Consider the following 21,901-nt stretch of genomic DNA (forward strand, 5'->3'; position numbering starts at 1 on the left):
ATCAAAAACATATAATAGACTCACAAGAAAACAAAAAGAAGAAAACACAAGCATAATACAAAAGAAAACCATCAACCACAAAAGAAAAACCAAAAAGAAAAAAAAAAGGAACAAAGAAGAAATACAAAATCAAGTCAACAGATATCCTAAGTGATATAATAGAACAGTAAGACTTCACTGATATGTTCAGGACATAGTATCCAGAAAACCAGAATACACATTCCTTTCAAGTGCACATGGAACATGCTTTAGGACCACAAACTAGGGCACAGAACAGACCTCAACAAATTTAAGAGTATAGAAATTATTTCAAGCATCTTTTCTGACCACAAAGGCATGAACCTAGAAATCAACCACAGGAAAAGAAACAAGAAAAAAGGATTACATGGACACTAAACCACATCCTACCAAAAAACCAATGAGTCAATGATGAAATCAAAGAGGAAATTTAAAAATACCTTGAGACAAATGACAATTAAAACGCAACCATACAAAATCTATGGGATTCAGCAAAAGCAGCTCTTAAGGGGAGTTCATAGTGATACAGGCCTTCCTCAAAAATCACGGAAAAATCTCAAATAAACAACCTAGTCTACCACCTAAAAGAAGTATAAAAGAAGAACAAACAAAACTTAAAGTCAGCAGAAGGGAAGAAACACTAAAGATCAGAGAGGAAATAAATAAAGATTAAAAATAGAAAAAAATCAATAAAACCAAGAGCTGGTTCTTTGAAAAGGCAAAGAAAATGGACAAACCTCTGACCAGTCTCACTAAGAAGAAAAGAGAGAAAACCCAAATAAAATAAGAAATGAAAAAGGAGAAATACCAACTGATACCACAGAGATACAAAAAAACCATAAGAGAATACTATGAACAATTATATGCCAACAAATTTGACAACCTAGAAGAAATGGACATTCTAGAAGCATACAGTCCACTGAAATTGACTCAAGAAGAAATAGATAATTTAAACAGACCAATCAGTAGAAGTGAAATAGAAACTGTAATTAACAAAAAAAAAATCCCTGCAAACAGGACCAGATGGTTTCACTGGGGAATTCTACCAGATATACAAAGAAGAACTTACACCAATCCTTCTCAGACTCTTCCAAAAGATTGAAGAGGAGGGAACACTACTAAAGACATTCTATGAAGCCATCACTCTGATACCAAAACCAGATAAAGACACTATCAAAAAAGAAAATTACAGGACAATATCTTTGATGAATATAGATGCAAAGTTTCTCAACAAACTATCAGCAAACTGAATCCAACAACACATAAAAAAAGATCATACACCATGATGAAGTTAGATTCATCCCAGGGTCACAAGGATGGTTGAACATATGCAAATCAATCAATGTGATACACCACATCAACAAAAGCAAAGACAAAAAACACGTGATTGGGCTTCCCTGGTGGCGCAGTGGTTGAGAATCTGCTTGCCAACGTATGGGACACAGGTTCGAGCCCTGGTCTGGGAAGATCCCACATGCCACGGAGCAACTAGGCCCGTGAGCCACAACTACTGAGCCTGCGCGTCTGGAGCCTGTGCTCCGCAACGAGAAGCTGCGACAGTGAGTGGCCTGCACACCGCGATGAAGAGTGGGCCCCGCTCTCCACAACTGGAGAAAGCCCTCGCACAGAAACAAAGACCCAACACAGCCAAAAATAAATAAATAAATTTATTTAAAAAAAAATTTTAAAAAACCATGATCATCTCAATAGCTGCAGAAGAAAGCATTTGATAAAATTCAACATCCTTTCATGATAAAAACTCTTACCAAAGTGGGTATAGAGGGAGCATATCTCAACATAATAAAGGCTATTTATGACAAACCTACAGTCAACATAACACTCAACAGTGAAAAGCTGAAAACCTTCCCAATAAAATCAGGAACAAGACAAGGATGCTCACTCTCACCACTTCTGTTTAACATAGTATTGGAAGTCCTAGTCACAGAATCAGACAAGAAAAAGAAATAAAAGGTGTCTAAATTGGAAAGGAAGAGGTAAAATTGTCCTTATATGCAGATGACATGATACTATATATAGCAAACCCTAAAGATGCCACCTAAAACCCATTAGAATTGATAAATGAATTCAGCAAGGTAGCAGGACACAAGATTGACATACAGAAAATATTTGCATTTCTTTACACTAACAATAAAATATCAAAAAGGGAAAGTAAAAAAACAATCCCTTTTAAAATCATATCAAAAAATAAAATAGGGCTTCCCTGGTGGCACAGTGGTTGAGAGTCCGCCTGCCGATGCAGGGGACACGGGTTCATGCACCGGTCTGGGAAGATCCCACATGCTGCGAAGCGGCTGGGCCCATGAGCCATGGCCACTGAGCCTGCGCGTCCGGAGCCTGTGCTCCGCAACGGGAGAGGCCACAGCAGTGAGAGGCCCGCGTACTGCAAAACATAATAATAATAAAATAAAATAAAATACTTAGGAATAAACCTGACCAAGGAGGAGAAAGACTTATATGCTGAGAACTATAAAACACTGATAAAAGAAACAGAGGATAATTCAAAGAAATGGAAAGATATCCCATGGTCTTGGATTGGAAAAATTAATATTGTTAAAATGGCCATACTACCCAAAGCAATCTACAGATTGAATGTGATCCCTATCAAATTGCCCATGACATTTTTTCACAGAACTAGAACAAAAAATCCTAAAATTTATATGGAACCATAAATGACCCAGCATTGCCAAAGCAATCCTAAAGAAAAAGAATAAAGCTGGAGTCATAACCCTCCCAGACTTCAGACAATACTACAAAGCCATGGTAATCAAAAGAGTGTTGTACTGGCACGAAAACAGGCATACAGGTCAATGGAGCAGAAAAGAGAGCCCAGAAAGAAACCCACACACCTGCAATCAGTTAATCTTTGACAAAGGTGGCAAGAATATACAATGGAGGAAAGAGTCACTTCAGCAAGTAGTGCTGGGCAAGTTGGACTGCTGCATGAAAATCAATGAAGTTAGAATACACCCTCAGACCATACACAAAAATAAACTCAAAATGGCTTAAATACAATATAAGACATGACACCACAAAACTCCTAGAAGGGGACATAGGCAAAATATTCTCTGAAATAAATTGTACCAATGCTTTCTTTTTCTATTATTTTATTTTTTTTGAATTTTATTCTTTTATACAGCAGGTTCTTATTAGTTATCTATTTTATACATATTAGTGTATATATGTCAATCCAAACTTCCCAATTCATCCCCCCCCCCACGCTTTCCCCCCTTGGTGTCCATACGTTTGTTCTCTACATCTGTCTCTATTTCTGCCTTGCAAACTGGTTCATCTATACCATTTTTCTAGATTCCACATATATGTATTAATATATGATATTTGATTTTCTCTTTCTGACTTACTTCACTCTGCATGACAGTCTCTAGATCCATCCATGTCTCTACAAATGACCCAATTTCGTTCATTCCATTGTATATATGTACCACATCTTCTTTATCCATTCATCTGTTCATGGGCATTTAGGTTGCTTCCATGACCTGGCTATTGTAAATAGTGCTGCAATGAACACTGGGGTGCATGGGTCTTTTTGAATTATGGTTTTCTCTGGGTATACACCCAGTAGTGATATTGCTGGGTCATATGATAGCTCTATTGTTAGTTTTTTAAGGAACCTCCATACAGTTCTCCATAGTGGTTGTATCAATTTACATTCCCACCAACAGTGCAAGATGGTTCCCTTTTCTGCACACCCTCTCTGGCATTTGCTGTTTGTAGATTTTCTGATGATGCCCATTCTAACTGGTGTGAGGTGATACCTCATTGTAGTTTTGATTTGCATTTCTCTAATAATGAGTGATGTTGAGCAGCTTTTCATGTTCCTCTTGGCCATCTGTACATCTTCTTTGGAGAAATGTCCATTTAGGTCTTCTACCCATTTTTTGATTGAGTTCTTTGTTTTTTAATATTGAGCTGCATGAGCTGTTTATATATTTTGGAGATTAATCCTTTGTCCATTGATTCATTTGCAAATATTTTCTCCGATTCTGAGGGTAGTCTTTTCATCTTGTTTATAGTTTCCTTTGCTGTGCAAAAGCTCTTAAGTTTCATTAGGTTCCATTTGTTTATTTTTGTTTTTATTTCCATTACTCTATGAGGTAGGTCAAAAAAGATCTTGCTGTGATTTATGTCAAAGAGTGTTCTTCCTATATTTTCCTCTAAGAGTCTTACATTTAGGTCTCTAATCCATTTTGAGTTTATTTTTCTGTATGGTGTTAGGGGGTGTTCTAATTTCATTCTTTTACATGTGGCTGCCCATTTTTCCCAGCACCACTTATTGAAGAGACTGTCTTTTCTCCATTGTATATCCTTGCCTCCTTTGTCATAGATTAGTTGATCATAGGTGCGTAGGTTTATCTCTGGGCTTTCTATCCTGTTCCATTGATCTATATTTCTGTTTTTGTGCCAGTACCATATTGTCTTGATCACTGTATCTTTGTAGTATAGTCTGAAGTCAGGGAGTCTGATTCCTCAAGCTCCGTCTTTTCCCCTCAAGACTGCTTTGGCTATTCGGGGTCTTTTGTGTCTCTATACAAATTTTAAAACTTTTTGTTCTAGTTACATAAAAAATGCCACTGGTAATTTTGTAGGGATTGCATTGAATCTGTAGATTGCTTTGGGTAGTATAGTCATTTTCACAATATTGATTCTTCCAGTCCAAGAACATGGTATATCTCTCCATCTATTTGTATCATCTTTGATTTCTTTCATCAGTGTCTTATAGTTTTCTGCATACAGCTCTTTTGTCTCCCTAGGTAGGTTTCTTCCTAGGTATTTTATTCTTTTCATTGCAATGGTAAATGGGAGTGTTTCCTTAATTTCTCTTTCAGATTTTTCATCATTAGTGTATAGGAATGCAAGAGATTTCTGAGCATTAATTTTGTATCCTGCAACTTTACCAAATTCATTGATTAGCTCTAGTAGTTTTCTGGTGGCATTTTTAGGATTCTCTATGTATAGTATCATGTCATCTGCAAACAGTGACAGTTTTACTTCTTTTCCAATTTGTATTCCTTTTATTTCTTTTTCTTCTCTGATTGCCATGGCTAGGACTTCCAAAACTATGTTGAATAATAGTGGTGACAGTGGACATCCTTGTCTTTTTCCTGATCTTAGAGGAAATGCTTTCAGTTTTTCACCATTGAGAATGATGTTTGCTGTGGTTTTGTCATATATGCTCTTTATTATGTTGAGGTAGGTTCCTTCTATGCCCACTTACTGAAAAGTTATCATAAATGGGTGTTGAATTTTGTCAAAAGTTTTTTCTGCATCTATTGAGATGATTATATGGTTTTTATTCTTCAATTTGTTAATATAGTGTATCACACTGATTGACTTGCATATAGTGAAGAATCCTTGCATCCCTGGGATAAATCGCACTTGATCATGGTGTATGATCCTTTTAATGTGTTGTTGGATTCTGTTTGCTAGTATTTTGCTGAGGATTTTTGCATCTATATTCATCAGTGATATTGGTCTGTAATTTTCTTTTTTTGTAGTATCTTTGGTTTTGGTATCAGGGTGATGGCCTCGTAGAATGAGTTTGGGAGTGTTCCTTCCTCTGCAATTTTTTGGAAGAGTTTGAGAAGGACGGGTGTTAGCTCTTCTGTCAATATTTGTTAGAATTCACCTGTGAAGCCATCTGGTCCTGGACTTTTGTTTGTTGGAAGATTTTTAATCACAGTTTCAATTTCATTACTTGTAATTTGTCTGTTCATGTTTTCTATTTCTTCCTGGTTCAGTCTTGGAAGGTTATAACTTTCTAAGAACTTGTCCATTTCTTCCAGGTTGTCCATTTTATTGGCATAGAGTTGCTTGTAGTAATCTCTTATGATGCTTTGTACTTCTGTGGTGTCCATTGTTAGTTCTTTTTCATTTCTAATATTATTGATTTGTGTCCTCTCCCTCTTTTTCTTGATGAGCCCAGCTAAAGTTTTATCAATTTTGTTTATCTTCCCAATGAATCAGTTTTTAGTTTTATTGATATTTGCTATTGTTTTCATTATGTCTATTTCATTTATTTCTGCTCTGACCTTGATGATTTCTTCCTTCTGCTAACTTTGGGTTTTGTTTGTTCTTCCTTCTCTAGTTCCTTTAAGTGTAATGTTAGATTATTTATTTGAGGTTTTTCTTGTTTCTTGTGGTAGGATTCTATTGCTATAAACTTCCCCCTTAGAACTGCTTTTGCTGCATCCCATAGGTTTTGGATCATCGTATTTCATTTTCATTTATCTCTAGGTATTTTTTGATTTCCTCTTTGATTTCTTCAGTGATATCTTGGTTACTTAGCAATGTATTGTTTAGCCTCCATGTGTTTGTGTTTTTTACCTTTTTTTCCCTGTAACTGAATTCTAATCTCATAGTGTTGTGGTTGGAAAAGATGCTTGACATGATTTCAATTTTCTTAAATTTACCATGGCTTGATTTGTGACCCAAGATGTGATCTATCCTGGAAAGTGTTCCATGTGCACTTGAAGAAAGTGTAATGTGCTGTTTTTGGATGGAATGTCCTATAAATATCAATTAAGTGTATCTGGTCTATTGTGTCATTTAAAGCTTGTGTTTCCTTATTAATTTTCTGTCTGATGATCTGTCCATTGGTGTAAGTGAGGTGTTAAAATCCCCCACTATTATTGTGTTCCTGTCAATTTCCTCTTTTATAGCTGTTAGCATTTGCTTTATGCATTGAGGTGATCCTATGTTGGGTGCATATATATTTATAATTGTTATATCTTCTTCTTGGATTGATCCCTTGATCATTATGTAGTGTCCTTCCTTGTCTCTTGTAACATTCTTTATTTTAAAGTCTATTTTATCTGATATGAGTATTGCTACTCCAGCTTTCTTTTGATTCCCATTTGCATTGAATATCTTTTGCCATCCCCTCACTTTCAGTCTGTGTGTGTCCCTAGGTCTGAAGTGGGTCTCTTGTAGACATCATATATATGGGTCTTGTTTTTGTATCCATCCAGTGAGTCTGTGTCTTTTGGTTGGAGCACTTAATCCATTCACATTTAAGGTGATTATCGATATGTATGTTCCTATTACCATTTTCTTAATTGTTTTGTTTTTGTTTTTGTAGGTCCTTTTCTTCTCTTGTTTTCCCCACTTAGAGAAGTTCCTTTAGCACTTGCTGTAGAGCTGGTTTGGTGGTGCTGAATTCTCTTACCTTTTGCTTGTCTGTAAAGCTTTTGATTTTTCCATTGAATCTGAATGAGATCCTTGCCAGGTAGCGTAATCTTGGCTGTAGTTTCTTCCCTTTCATCACTTTAACTATATCGTGCCACTCCCTTCTGGCTTGTAGTTTCTGCTGAGAAATCAGCTGTTAACCTTATGGGAGTTCCCTTGTATGTTGTTTGTCATTTTTCCCTTGCTGCTTTTAATAATTTTTTTTGTCTTTAATTTTTGTCAGTTTGATTACTGTGTGTCTCAGCATGTTTCTCCTTGGGTTTTTCCTGCCTGGGACTCTCTGTGCTTCCTGGACTTTGGTGGCTATTTCATTTCCTGTGTTAGGGAAATTTTTGACTATAATCTCTTCAAATATTTTCTCAGGTCCTTTTCTCTCTCTTCTCCTTCTGGGACCCCTACAATGTGAATGTTGGTAGTTTAATGTTGTCCCAGAGGTCTCTTAGGCTGTCTTCATTTCTTTTAATTCTTTTTTCTTTATTCTGTCCTGCAGCAGTGATTTCTACCATTCTGTCTTCCAGGTCACTTATCCATTCTTCTGCCTCAGTTATTCTGCTATTGATTCCTTCTAGTGTAGTTTTCATTTCAGTTATTATATTGTTCATCTCTGTTTGTTCTTTAATTCTTCTAATCTGTGTTAAACATTTCTTGCATCTTCTCGATCTTTGTTTCCATTCTTTTTCCAATGTCCTGGATCATCTCTACTATCGTTAGTCTGAATGCTTTTTCTGGAAGGTTGCCTATCTCCACTTCATTTAATTCTTTTCCTGGCATTTTATCTTGTTCCTTTGTGTGGTACATAACCCTCTGCCTTTTCATTTTGTCTATCTGTGAATGTGCTTTTCATTCTACAAGCTGCAGGACTGTAATTCTTCTTGCTTCTGCTGTCTGCTCTCTGATGGATAAGGCTATCTAAGAGGCTTGTTGCAAGCTTCCTTATGGGAGGGACTGGTGGTGGGTAGAGCTGGGTGTTTCTCTGGCGGGCAGAACTCAGTAAAACTTTAATACACTTGTCTGCTCATGAGTGGGGCTGAGTTCCCTCCCTGTTTGTTGTTTGGCCTGAGGCAATCCAGCACTGGTGGCTACAGGCTCTTTGGTGGGGCTAATGGCGGACTCTGGGAGGGCTCATGTCAACGAGTACTTCCCAGAACTTCTTCTGCCACTGTCCTTGTCCCCAAGGTGAGCCACAGCCACCCCCCCACCCCCCGCTGCCTCTGCAGTAGACCCTCTAACACTAGCAGGTAGCTCTGGTTCAGTCTCCTATGGGGTCACTGCTCCTTCCCCTGGGTCCTGATGTGCACACTACTTTGTATGTGCCCTCCAAGAGTGGAGTCTCTGTTTCCCCCAGTCCTGTCAAAGTCCTGCAATCAAATCCCACTGGCCTTCAAAGTCTGATTCTCTGGGAACTCCTCCTCCCATTTCCAGACCCCCAGGTTGGGAAACCTGGCATGGGGTTCAGAGCCTTCACTCCAGTTTGTGGACTTCTGTGGTATAATTGTTCTCCAGTTTATGAGTCACCCATCCAGTGATTATGGGATTTGATTTTATTGTGATTTTGCCTCCTGACCATCTCATTGTGACTTCTCCTTTATCTTTGGATGTGGGGTATCTTTTTTGGTGAGTTCCAGTGTCTTCCTGTCTATGATTGTTCAGCAGTTAGTTGTGATTCTGGTGCTCTTGCAAGAGGGAGTGAACACACGTCCTTCTACTCTGCAATCTTGAACCAATTTCGATTTGTACCAATGCTCTCTTAGGTCAGTCTCCCAAGGCAATAGAAATAAAAGAAAAATAAACAAATGGGATCTAATCAAACTTACAAGCTTTTGCACAGCAAAGGAAACCATAAACAAAATGAAAAGACAACCCACAGACTGGAAGAAAGTATTTGCAAACGATGTGACCAACAAGGGCTTAATTTCCAAAACACTCAAACAACTCATACAACTCAATAACCAAAAACCAAACAACCTAATCAAAAAATGGGCAGAAGACATAAATAGACATTTATCCAAAGAATGCATACAGATGGCTAATAGGCACATAAAAATGCTCAACATTGCTATTAGAGAAATGCAAATCAAAACTATAATGAGTTATCACCTCACACCAGTCAGAATGGCCATCAACAAAAAGTCTACAAATAAGAAATGCTGGAGAGGGTGTGGAGAAAAGGGAACCCTGCTATGCTGTTGGTGGGAATTTAAATTGGTGCAGTGACTTTGGAGAGCAGTATGGAGTTTCCCTAAAAAGTTAAAAATAGAGTTATCTTATGATCCAGCAATCCCACTCCTGGGCATATATCTGGACAAAACTATAATTTGAAAAGATACATGTACCCCTATGTTCATAGCAGCACTATTCACAATAGGCAAGACATGGAAGCAACCTAAATGTCCAACAACAAATGAATGGATAAGGAAGATGTGGTATATATACACAAAGGAATATTACTCAGCCATAAAAAAGATGGAAATATTGCCATCTGCAGCAGCATGGATGGACCTAGGAATTTTCATACTATGTGAAGTAAGTCAGACAAATATCATGTGATATTGCTTGTATGTGGAATCAAAAAAATGATACAAATGAACTCTTTCACAAAACAGAAAGAGACTCACAGACATAGAAAACAAATTTATGGTTACCAAAGGGGAAAGGGGGGGAGGGATAAATTAGGAGGTTGGGACTAACATATACAGAGTACTGTGTATAAAATAGGATCTACTATATAGCACAGGGAACTATACTCAATATCTTGTAACAACCTATAAGGGAAAATAATATGAAAAAGAATATATATGTATATCTATAACTGAATCACTTTGCTGTACACCTGAAACTAACACAACATTGTAAATCAACTATACTTCAATAAAAAATAAATAAATAAAAATAAAAGATTCCCATATATACTCTCCATTACAGATGGGGCAACTGAGACTTGATGGGGTTAAGTATGTTGCTAAATTCAAATAGTTATTACTAATGTGAGGATTGAAACCACATTTCTCTGACTTCAGAGGCTAATTAGAAGATAGCAGGACGTTAGCACCAGATACTTACAAGAAGGTAAACATGGCCCCGGATCTATGTAGAACAATCATCCTCTACCAAACATTATAAAGGTCTGCTCTGGGCCATGAAAGAAAAATGAAAAGGAATAAATGTTGGTATTACCTGTGAATTTAGACTGGAGGGTGGTGGGTTAGTTGTCAGTAAACCACTCTCCTTAGAAAGCCTGTAAAGCACACTGGTTAAAACAAATATGAGCTCTGTAGCCCACCTCAGTTTGAATCCTGGCTCTGCTCCTTACTATCTGTGAGACCTTGGGCAAGGTACATAACCTCTCTGTGCTTCTGTGTTCTCTGTAAGACAGGGTAATGATAGTGCTTTAATCATGGAGTTGTGAGAATTAAATGTGTTCATACATGGAAAAGGCTTAGACCAGTGCCTAATGACAAGTACACAGTAAATGTGGCTACAGTTAAAGTTAACCAAATCTCACATTTGCATCTATGCAGGTTCCCTGACCCTTCTTACAGTGCCTCAAATATTAGACCCATAGCTTGTTAGAAACAGAGACTTTATCCCGAAAAGGATGTAGGGATTATCTAGTCCCATCTCTACATCCCATACTTAGGAGTAGAGAGGCTAGCCTAAAATTACACAGCAAATTAATGGAAGAGCTGGGACTTGGGTCCCGGAAAATTACAACTACTATCACCACAGCTGCCATTTTTTGAGCACCTGCTCTGTGCCAGGCACTGTAACGTCCATGACTTTACTAAATTTTTAAAATGACTGTGCTAAGTAGTTATTATTAGTGCCTTACAAATAAGTAAACTGAGATTCAGAGAGACTCTGTGATGTGCCTAACATCACATAACTGGTAGACAGGATTTGAGCAAAGGCTGTCTGACACTAAACCCATCATCATTCTACTTTGGTGCACAAATGTTTTACACATAAACCCAAACACCATGGTTGATCTTAAAACAGAAGTATAGCACTTTGTCAAATTCTGAGCTTTCTCTTTATTTGAAAAAAATATAGTTTGCAATTTAAAAAAAATTTATTGAAGTATAGTTGATTTACAATGTTGTGTTTAATTTCTGCTGTACAGCAAAGTGACTCAGTTATACATATATATAATTTTTCATATTCTTTTCCATTATGGTTTATCACATGATATTGAATATAGTTCTTTGTGCTTTACAGTAATACCTTACTGTTAGTTTGCATTTTTATTTAAATAATTTTTAAGCACTGATAAACTTTAGTTATTCATTTGTTAAAATTACAGTAATAGATATGAAGATTATTTCAGAGACAGTGAATGGGAATGAGACAATGAAATGTAACTTAAATAACCAAAGTAGAAATCCTGTGCAGTTTCTGATCAATACCAGGAAAATCTCTAAAATAGCTTCTCCTTAGCCTAGTTTCAGAGTAAAGCATCAAAGACAAATCAAAGTAGATGCTGTATGTTATCAGTTCTAATTTTAAAGCCATGCCAGCTTTTGGGAACAATTGTTTTAAAATTCCTTTTTCGTTAGAGATCTCTGATGGTCCCTTTGTAGAGATTCTATTTATGTCCACAATCTTCTGTCTCCTTCCCTGTGATTTTTATCTGTGATTCTTTATACAGTTTGGGGCTATTCATGACTGATAAAAGCAAAAATTAGGGAATATTTATATGTGTGTGTTTGTGAGTCTCAGACTTGAGGCCCTCCAAGGAAACCGTGTAGTCCCAATAGAAACCCGTAACGGGCTATTTGCATATTTTTCACATTTTGGCAACACATAAAAATGAGATCGGGCTTCCCTGATGGCGCAGTGGTTGAGAGTTCGCCTGCCGATGCGGGGGACATGGGTTCGTGCTCCGGTCTGGGAGGATCCCACATGCCGCGGAGCGGCTGGGCCCGTGAGCCATGGCCGCTGGGCCTGCGCATCCGGAGCCTGTGCTCCGCAGCGGGAGAGGCCACAGCAGTGAGAGGCCCACGTACCGCAAAAAAAAAAAAAAAAAAAAAAGAGATCCTTATCATTTTACTTACATCATTTACATGGCATTTTCTTTAAAGTCCATGGTCTCTCTCCTCCACCCTGAGACTAAATTGGTCTCACTTCAGGCATATCAACCTTTCATACCGAGACATTTCTCACTTTGGTGCAGGCCATGGTGACCATGGATGACAGCCAGGATATGGGGGTGACACTGCATGTGAGTGAGGCTCCTTGGATTTCTGCCCTCAGGGAAGGCCAGGAAAGAGAAAGAGAAGCTTTCAGAGTATTTTTCAGCTTTGTTTTTCAGGCCACTTCTGCCACTGCTCCAGCTGTGCTATGCTTTCACTTCGACCCATGCATACCTTGAAGTGCAAGTTGGGGAGAGGGGCATGCTAATTTTTGAGGTCTTCGAAAAATTTATTCTTCACATCTCAAACATGTTAAAATTTAATAATAAGCTTACCTATACTTCTACAGTGCCTCTCAAGTTAAAAGTTCATTTGGGAAGTTCTCTTTAGATGGTTTGTCTTGAGAAATGCACCATATGACCATCTGAGGAAACTCACTGCCTCACACCAAGTTGGCACTTTCCCTGTGGAAGTCCGTGCACACAATTTCCAAATTTTGAACAAGACATTTCAAAGGCCCGTGTAGCGGACAAGGAAAGTGGAGGTCTTTCCTTAAAATTCACATCCAATCTCATTTCCCAGCCCCAGAAAACAAATGCCATCTGGTTTTCCAGCATTTTCCTCAAGGGCCTGGTATTTGGAGCTTTCCCATGCGGTTCTTCAGAAAGTAATAAACATGGAGGATCGCAAAAGTAGAAGGTGCTCATGGATGCCAGATGTCACACCATCGAACAGGAAGAAAGTGGCCCTTGGCAAAGGCAGTCAATGTCTCTTTCTCTGAGATTGCTCCTAGGAAGGCTCCTATCACTCCATTCATGCTGGCAGCTCTGAGTCAAATGACCAGTAGACGTTTTCACTTTCTCTAAGAACTTGCCCAAGGTGTCCATCTCCTTATTTATCTCTTGGCACCTGTGTTCGATGGCCTTGTGGAGTAATTGCATGTGCTGGTGGGTTTTCTCCTCACTGCAGCTGACCATGTGAGCCCACCTCAGCTGTACTGTATACTCTGCCTTTAAGATCAAGACTTCCTTCACTTTGCTGAATCTCGTGTGAGTCATGGCTCAAACCCTGGACAGGGGAGGCCACAGAGCAGATGGGGTTCCAGGCTGTTCAATTGCAAGAATATCTGGGAGCCTTTCTGTAGTTTTCAAGTTACTATTTAACTCATTTTTGTAGGGTTGGCTGCTCACTGTGACTTCTGATCAGAGGACAGTGGGATCAACTTCCTGCCCCAAAGACCAGTCCAGGAGAGTCAGGGAGCGGGGCATATACCTCATCTCCAACCTCTGCCTTCCTTCTACAGGCATATCCCATGGAGTGGGATGGAACTCCCTAGAGTTCTCTCAAACCAAACTTGAACTTTTAATACTTATTCATCAATTAAAATATCTTTCCTCTCATCTTTGTTGTTTAGTGATATTCCCTAACAGTTAAGTGGCTCTCATTTTACTGCCTGAAACTTCCTTAACAATGGAACTAGCTAAGCCCTGAAATCATAAAATTGCAGGATCACAAAATACAATTAAAAATCCACATAATCTTTTCAAAGACTGGAACCAGAGAGCTCATGTAGTCCAAGCCCAAGATTCATATACGTGTTATTAATTACTGATCATATGACATCTTGAACCTTGTAGATATTTTAAATTTTTGTATAGAGAGGATAGTGGTACATTTGTACAGTGAAGTACTATAAATGAAGTACTGGAAATTTGTCATACTGATACATTTCAAAACAACAATCCATATTTTGGACTAGAAAAAAGAGTTATGAAAGATACATACAGTTCAATAACACTTATATAAAAGTTTATACAGACTAGGAGACAAGATGGCAGAGTAGAAGGACTTGAGCTTAACTCCTCTCATGAAAACACCAAAATCACAACTAACTGCTGAACAAAGATCAACAAAAAAGACTGGAACATACCAAAAAAGATATTCTACATCCAAAGACAAAGAAGAAGCCACAATATGATGGTAGGAGGGGCACATTTGTGATAAAATCAAATCCCATACCTGACTTGTGGGCTACCCACAAACTGGAAAATAATTATATTCCAGAGGTTCTCCCACAGGAGTGAGAATTCTGAGCCCCACATCAAGTTCCCCAGCCTGGGGGTCTGGCATTGGGAGAAGGAGACCCCAAAACATTTGGCTTTGAAAGTCAGTGGGACTTGATCACAGGAACTCCACAGGACTGAGGGAAAGAGAATTGGTTCTCTTGGAGTGTGCACACAAGGTCTCACTCACTGGTGTGAGATCTCCTGGAGGCCACCATTTTGTCACAAGGCCTGGCCCCAGCCAACAGCCTGTAGGCTCCAGTGCTGGGATGCCTCAGGCCAACCAACAGGGTGGGAACACAGCACCACCCAGCAGCAGACAGGCTGCCCCAAATTTTCCTGAGCCCACAGCCATCTCTAAATACAACACTTGACATGGCCCTGCCCACCAGAGGGACAAGACCCAGCTCCACTCACCAGTGGGCTGGCAGAAGTCCCTCCCACCAGGAAGCCTGCACAAGCCTCTTAGACCAGCCTCATTTACCAGGGGGAAGACATGAGAAGCAAGAGAAACTACAACGCTGCAGCCTATGGAATGGAAACCACAATCACAGAAAGTTAGACAAAATGAGATGACAAAGGAATATGTTCTAGATAAAGGAACAAGATAAAACCCCATAAGAACTAAGTGAAGTGGAGATAGGCAATCTACCAAAAAAATAATTAAATGTAATGATAGTAAAGATGACCCAAGATTTTGGAAAAAGAATGGAGACACCGACCGAGAAGATACAAGAAATGTTTAACAAAGAGCTAGAAGATATAAAGAACAAACAGATGAACAATACAATAACTGAAATGAAAAATACACTACAAGAAATCAATAGCAGAAAAAATGAGACAGAAAAATAGATAAGTGAGCTGGAAGACAAAATGGTGGAAATCACTGCTGCAGAACAGAATAAAGAAGAAGGAATGAAAAAAAATGGGGACAGTATAAAGGATCTCTGGGACAACATTAAGCATACCAACATTCACATTATAGGGGTCCCAGAAGGAGAAGAGAGAGAGAGAGAGAGAGAGAGAGAGAGAGAGAGAGAGAGAGAGAGAGAGAGAGAGAGGACCTGAGAAAATATTTGAAGATAGCTGAAAACTTCCCTAACATGGAAAAGGAAATAGTCACCCACGTCCATGAAGCACAAAAAGTCCGAGGCAGGAGTAACCCAAGGAGGAATGTGCTGAGACACATAGTAATCAAACTGACAAAAATTAAAGACAAAGGGAAAATATTAAAAGCAACAAGGGAAAACAACAAATAACATAAGGGAATCCCCATAAGGTTATCAGCTGATTTTTCAGCAGAAACTCTGCAGGTCAGAAGGAAATGTCATGATATATTTAAAGTGATGAAAGGGGAAAATCTACAACAAATAATGCTCTACCCAGCAAGCCTCTAATTCATATTTGATGGAGAAATCAAAAGCTTTACAGACAATCAAAAGCTAAGAGAATTCAGTGCCACCAAATCAGCTTTACAACAAATGCTAAAGGAACTTCTATAGGTGGAAAAGAAAAGACCACAAATAGAAAAAAGAAAATTATGAATGAGAAATCTTACAGTAAAGGCAAACATACAGTAAAATAGCAAATTATCAACACAAAAATATGATATCAAAAGCAGCAATTGTGAGGAGAGTACAAATTCAGGATATTGGAACGCATTTGAAATTAAAAGACCAGCAACATAAAAGAATCTTGCATATATACAGACTGCTATATCAAAACCTCATGATAACCACAAACCAAAACTCTGTAATACATACACACACAAAAAAGAAAAGGAATCCAAACACACCACTAAAGTTATCATCAAATCACAAGAGAAAAGAACAAAGGAGGAAGGGGAAAAAAAGACCTACAAAAACAAATCCAAAACAGTTAACAAAATGTCATTAAGAACATACATGTCGGTAATTACCTTAAATGTAAATGGATTAAATATTCCAACCGAAAGACATTCACTGGCTGAATGGATGGAAAAACAACACCCCTATATATGCTGTCCACCAGAGACCCACTTCAGATCTTGGGACACATACAGGCTGAAAGTGAAAAGATGGAAAAGGTATTCCATACAAATGGAAATCAAAAGAAAGCTGGAGTAGCAATACGCATATCAGACAAAATAGACTTTAAAATAAAGATCATTACAAGCAACGAAGAAGGACACTACATAATGATCAAGGGATCAATCCAAGAAGGAGATATAGCAATTGTAAATATATATGCACCCAACATAGGCACACCTTATTGTATGAGGCAAATGCTAACAGCCATAAAATGAGAAATTGACAGTAACACAATAATAGCAGGGGACTTTAACACCACACTTACATCAATGGACAGATCATGCAGATAGAAAATCAATAATGAAGCACAGACCTTAAATGACACATTAGATCAGAGGGACTTAATTGATATTTATAAAACTTTCCATTTGAAAGCAGCAGAACACACATTCTTCTCAAGTGCACATGGAACATTCTCCAAGATAGATCACATGCTGAGCCACAAAGCAAGCCTCAGTAAATTTAAGAAAATTGAAATTGTATCAAGCATCTTTTCTGACCAAAGTGCTATGAGATTAGAAATCAACTACAAGAAAAAAAAACTGCAAAAAACACAACCACGTAGAGGGTAAATAATATGCTACAAAACAAAACAAAAAGCACACTAATGGATCACTGAAGAAATCTAAGAGGAAATCAAAAAATACCTAGAGACAAATGACAATGAAAACACAATGATTCAAAACCTATGGGATGCAGTAACAGCAGTTCTAAGAGGGAAGTTTATAGCAATACAATCGTACCTCAGGAAACAAGAAAAATCTCAAATAAACAACCTAACCTTACACCTAAAGTAACTAGAGAAAGAAGAACAAACAAAACCCAAAGTTAGTAGAAGGAAAGAAATCATAAAGATCAGAGCAGAAATAAATGAAATAGAGATGGAAAACAATAGCAAAACTCAGTGAAACTGGTTGTTTGAAAAGATAATCAAAACTGATAAACCTTTAGCCAGACTCATCAAGAAAAAGAGGGAGAGGACTCAAATCAATAAAATTAGAAATGAAAAAGAAGTTACAACTGACATCACAGAAATACAAAGGATCATAAGACACTACTACAAGCAATTATATGTCAATAAAATGGACAACCTAGAAGAAATGGAAAAATTCTTAGGAAGGTTCAATCTTCCAAGACTGAACCAGGAAGAAATAGAAAATATGAAGAGACCAATCGCAAGTACTGAAAATGAAACTTGATTAAAATTCTCTCAACAGACAAAAGACCAGGACCAGATGGCATCACAGGCAAATTCTATCAAATATTGAGAAGACTTAACACCTACGCTTCTGAAATTATTCCAAAAAATTTCAGAGGAAGGAGCACTCCCAAACTCATTGTATAAGGTCGCCATCACCCCCGTTACCAAAACCAGACAAAGACATCACACTCACAAGAAAAATAACAAGCCAATATCACTGCTGAACATAGATGCAAAAATTCTCAACAAAATACTAGCAAACTGAATCTAGCAATACATTAAGAAGTTCATATACCATGATCAAGTGGAATTTATCCCAGGGATGCAAGAATTTGTCAATATTTGCAAATCAATCAGTATGATACACCACATTAAAAAATTGAAGACTAAAAACCATATGATTAATCTCAAAAGATGCAGAAAAACCTTTTGACAAAATTCAATGCCCTTTTATGATACAAACTCTCCAGAAAGTGGGCATAGAGGGAACCTACCTCAACATAATAAAGGCCATACATGACAAAACCATAGCTAACATCATACTCAACAGTGAAAAGCTGAAAGCATTTCCTCTAAGATCAGGAACAAGACAAGGATGTCCACTCTTGCCACTTTTATTCAACATAGTTTTGGAAGTCTAGCCATGTCAATCAGAGATTAAAAAAAAAAGAAACAAAAGGAATCCAAATTGGAAAAAGAGTAACACTGTCACTGTTTGCAGATGACGTGATACTATACATAAAAAATCCTAAAGATGCTACCAGAAAACTACTAGAGCTCATCAATTATTTGATAAAGTTGCAGCATACAAAATTAATACACAGAAATCGGTTTCATTTTTATACACTAACAACAAAAGATGCATTTACCATTGCATCAAAAAGAATAAATTTCCTAGGAATAAACCTACCTAAAGAGGCAAAAGACCTGTACTCCAAAAACTCTAAGATGCTCATGAAAGAAATTGAAGATGGCTCAAACAGATGGAAAGATATACCATGTTCTTGGATTGGAAGAATCAATATTGTCAAAATGACTATATTACCCAAAGCAATCTACAGATTCAATGCAATCCCTACCAAATTACCAATGGCATTTTTCACAGAAGGAGAACAAAAAATTTTTAAATTTATATTGAAACAGAGATGATCCCAAATAGGCAAAGCAATTTTGAGAAAGAAAAGCAGAGCTGGAGGAATCAGGATCCCTGACATCAGACTATACTATAAACCTACAGTAATCAAAACAGTATGACACTGGCACAAAAACAGACATATAGATCAATGGAACAGAATAGAAAGCCCAGAAATAAACCCACACACCTATGGGCATTTAATTAATTGTTGTAGATTAATTAATTAAACAAAGGAGACAAGAATATTTAATGGAGAAAAGACAGTCACTTCAATAATTTGTGCTGGGAAACTGGATAGCCACATGTAAAAGAATGAAATTAGAACATTGTGTATTACCATACCCAAAAATAAATTCAAAGTGGATTAAAGACCTAAATGTAAGACTGGATACTATAAAACTTTTAGAGGAAAACATAGGCAGAACACTCTTTGACATAAATCACAGCAATATCTTTTTGGATCCACCTCCTAGAGTAAGAAAAATAAAAACAAAAATTAAAAAATGGGACCTAATTAAACCTAAAAGCTTTTGCACAGCAAAGGAAACCATACACAAAATGAAAAGATAGCCCACAGAATGGGAGAAAATATTTGCAAATGAAGTGACCAACAAGGGATTAATCTCCAAAATATACAAACAGCTCATGCAGTTCGATATCAGAAAAACAACCCAATCAAAAATGGGCAGAAGATCTAAATAGACATTTTTCCAAAGAAGACATACAGCTGGCCAAGAAGCACATGAAAAGATGCTCAACATTGCTAATTATTATAGAAGTGCAAATCAAAGCTACAATGAGATATTTCCTCACACTGGTCAGAATGGCCATCATCGAAATGTCTACAAACAATAAATGTTGGAGAGGGTGTGGAGAAAAGGGAACCTTACTACACTGTTGGTGGGAATGTAAATTGATACAGCCACTATGGAGAACAGTATGGAGGTTCCTTTAAAAACTAAAAATAGAATTACCATATGATCCAGAAATCCCACTACTGGGCATATACTCAGAGAAAACCATAATTCAAAAAGACACGTGCACCCCAATGTTCATTGCAGCACTATTTACAATAGTCAGGTCATGGAAGCAACTTAAATGCCCATCAACAAATGAATGGATAAAGAAGATGTGGTACATATATACAATGGAATGAACGAAATTGGGTCATTTGTAGAGATGTGGATGGATATAGAGACTGTCATACAGAGTGAAGTAAGTCAGAAAGAGAAAAATAAATATCGTATATTAACACATGTATGTGGAACCTAGAAAAGAGGTACAGATGAACCGGTTTCCAGGGCAGAAATAGAGACACAGATGTGGAGAACAAATGTATGGACACCAAGGGGGTAAACTGGTAAGGGGTGGTGGTGGGATGAATTGGGAGATTGGGATTGACATGTATACACTGATGTGTATAAAATGGATAACTAATAAGAACCTGCTGTATAAAAGAATAAAATAAAATCCAAAAAATAAAAATTCATACTGACATTTGCTGAACGCTTTGAATACCTCCCAGCCTAGGAACTAGGAATTCTGGAGCAGAACTCTCAACAGTTTGCTTTTGATGCTTTCTGCCCTGGGCGGGTCTGGCAGCAGGCTGAGATATGCAACTTGAAATCAAATTTAAGATCTTTTGCTCACTGCCCACATTTAGCATAATACATCCATGGCAGAATGAGGCAGGACATCTAGGGTATAATTAACAATCACTATTCTGTAACAGTCTCAGCAACAAAAATGCCAAGTTGCTTGTCAAAATCCAAAGAGAGATGAAGGGGCCATGTTGTAACCATACACTACGAAGTCCTTGTTTTCTGGGCCCAACTCAGCAATTGCTCTGTCCTTGTGTAACAGGAAAGGAAATCCTGTCATGTTCTGGTTCACTGGGCTCTAGATCACTTCCCAAATATCTCTCCAGAATCAAAATCCAATCTGACTGGGTTCTATGGACCCCTTGGTGAGTCAGTAAAGATGTAAATGGAGATCATGAACTGAGGAGAGGTAGCTCAGAGCACTAAGACACCAGGTTCCTTTACTTGGGGCTTGCTGTATACATGCTGATTGAAAGCTCTAATAGTCATTAGATTTTGTTGTTGCTTAATAAAGACAAGAAAGTCACTTATTCCTTAAAAACTGCACTTTGTTTGATAGGGGAATTTTTATTTAAAAGTAGGATTATCTTTACAAACGAATGAAAAGAATTCCGTTGTGGTAAAAATGTTGAAAGCTGCTTCTGTAGATACTCATGAAATTATTTTCTCTTGGAAAGAAACTATTGATCATGACATAAATAACTAATTTTTTCTCTCTTCTATCCCATACTCTCCCAATATAAGAAAGAGTTGTATGATGAGTTCAAATTAGATTTTTACGCAATTTCACTCATTTTTTTCTATTGTTGGATAAAAGTCAGTTCTCAGATTTTTTTTTTTTTTCTGTTTAGGAGACAACTCAGATAATTGACAGTGGCTTCCTGCATGGCTATATCAGTGGGACTTCTGATAAGAGCATGACGGTATACTCTTGGAGAGGCGACATATCAAAGTGGCTAAGGGCTTGCATTCCGGCTGCTCTGTTGCTTGCTTAATCTTGGACAAGTTTCTTCTTCATGCTTTAGTGTCTTTAGCTATAAAATACTAACTACACCTGCATCATGGAATTGTTCTTAGGAATAAATGAATGAATTTGGTAAAGAGCTTAGAACAGTAACATATATAGCTATTATTATTATTATTTTCATCATCATTAATTCGTAATGCCTGCCAGTGGTGAGGGAGGGAAGAGTAGTATAAGAAATATCAAGGATTTACCGTTTGCTCCTAGGGCATTGCTTGCTGCCTCTGATCTAAGTTCTTTTCTTCTACATTCTCAGTTTTGGTTTTAGTTTTTTTGGTTGTCAGTCTTTCTACACCTCCACACTAGTACACATTCCATTTTGGCCTCAGATAGTTGATTCTACTTTCCTGCATCAGAGTGATACCTAACAGCAGACTTCTTGTTCTTTCTGTAATTCCCCAAATCCAGTTTTCACAGTACAGGGTAACACAGTCTCA

The sequence above is a fragment of the Grampus griseus genome (genome assembly GCF_964374135.1).
Source record: "Grampus griseus genome assembly, chromosome: 8".
Classification (NCBI taxonomy): Eukaryota; Metazoa; Chordata; class Mammalia; order Artiodactyla; family Delphinidae; genus Grampus; species Grampus griseus.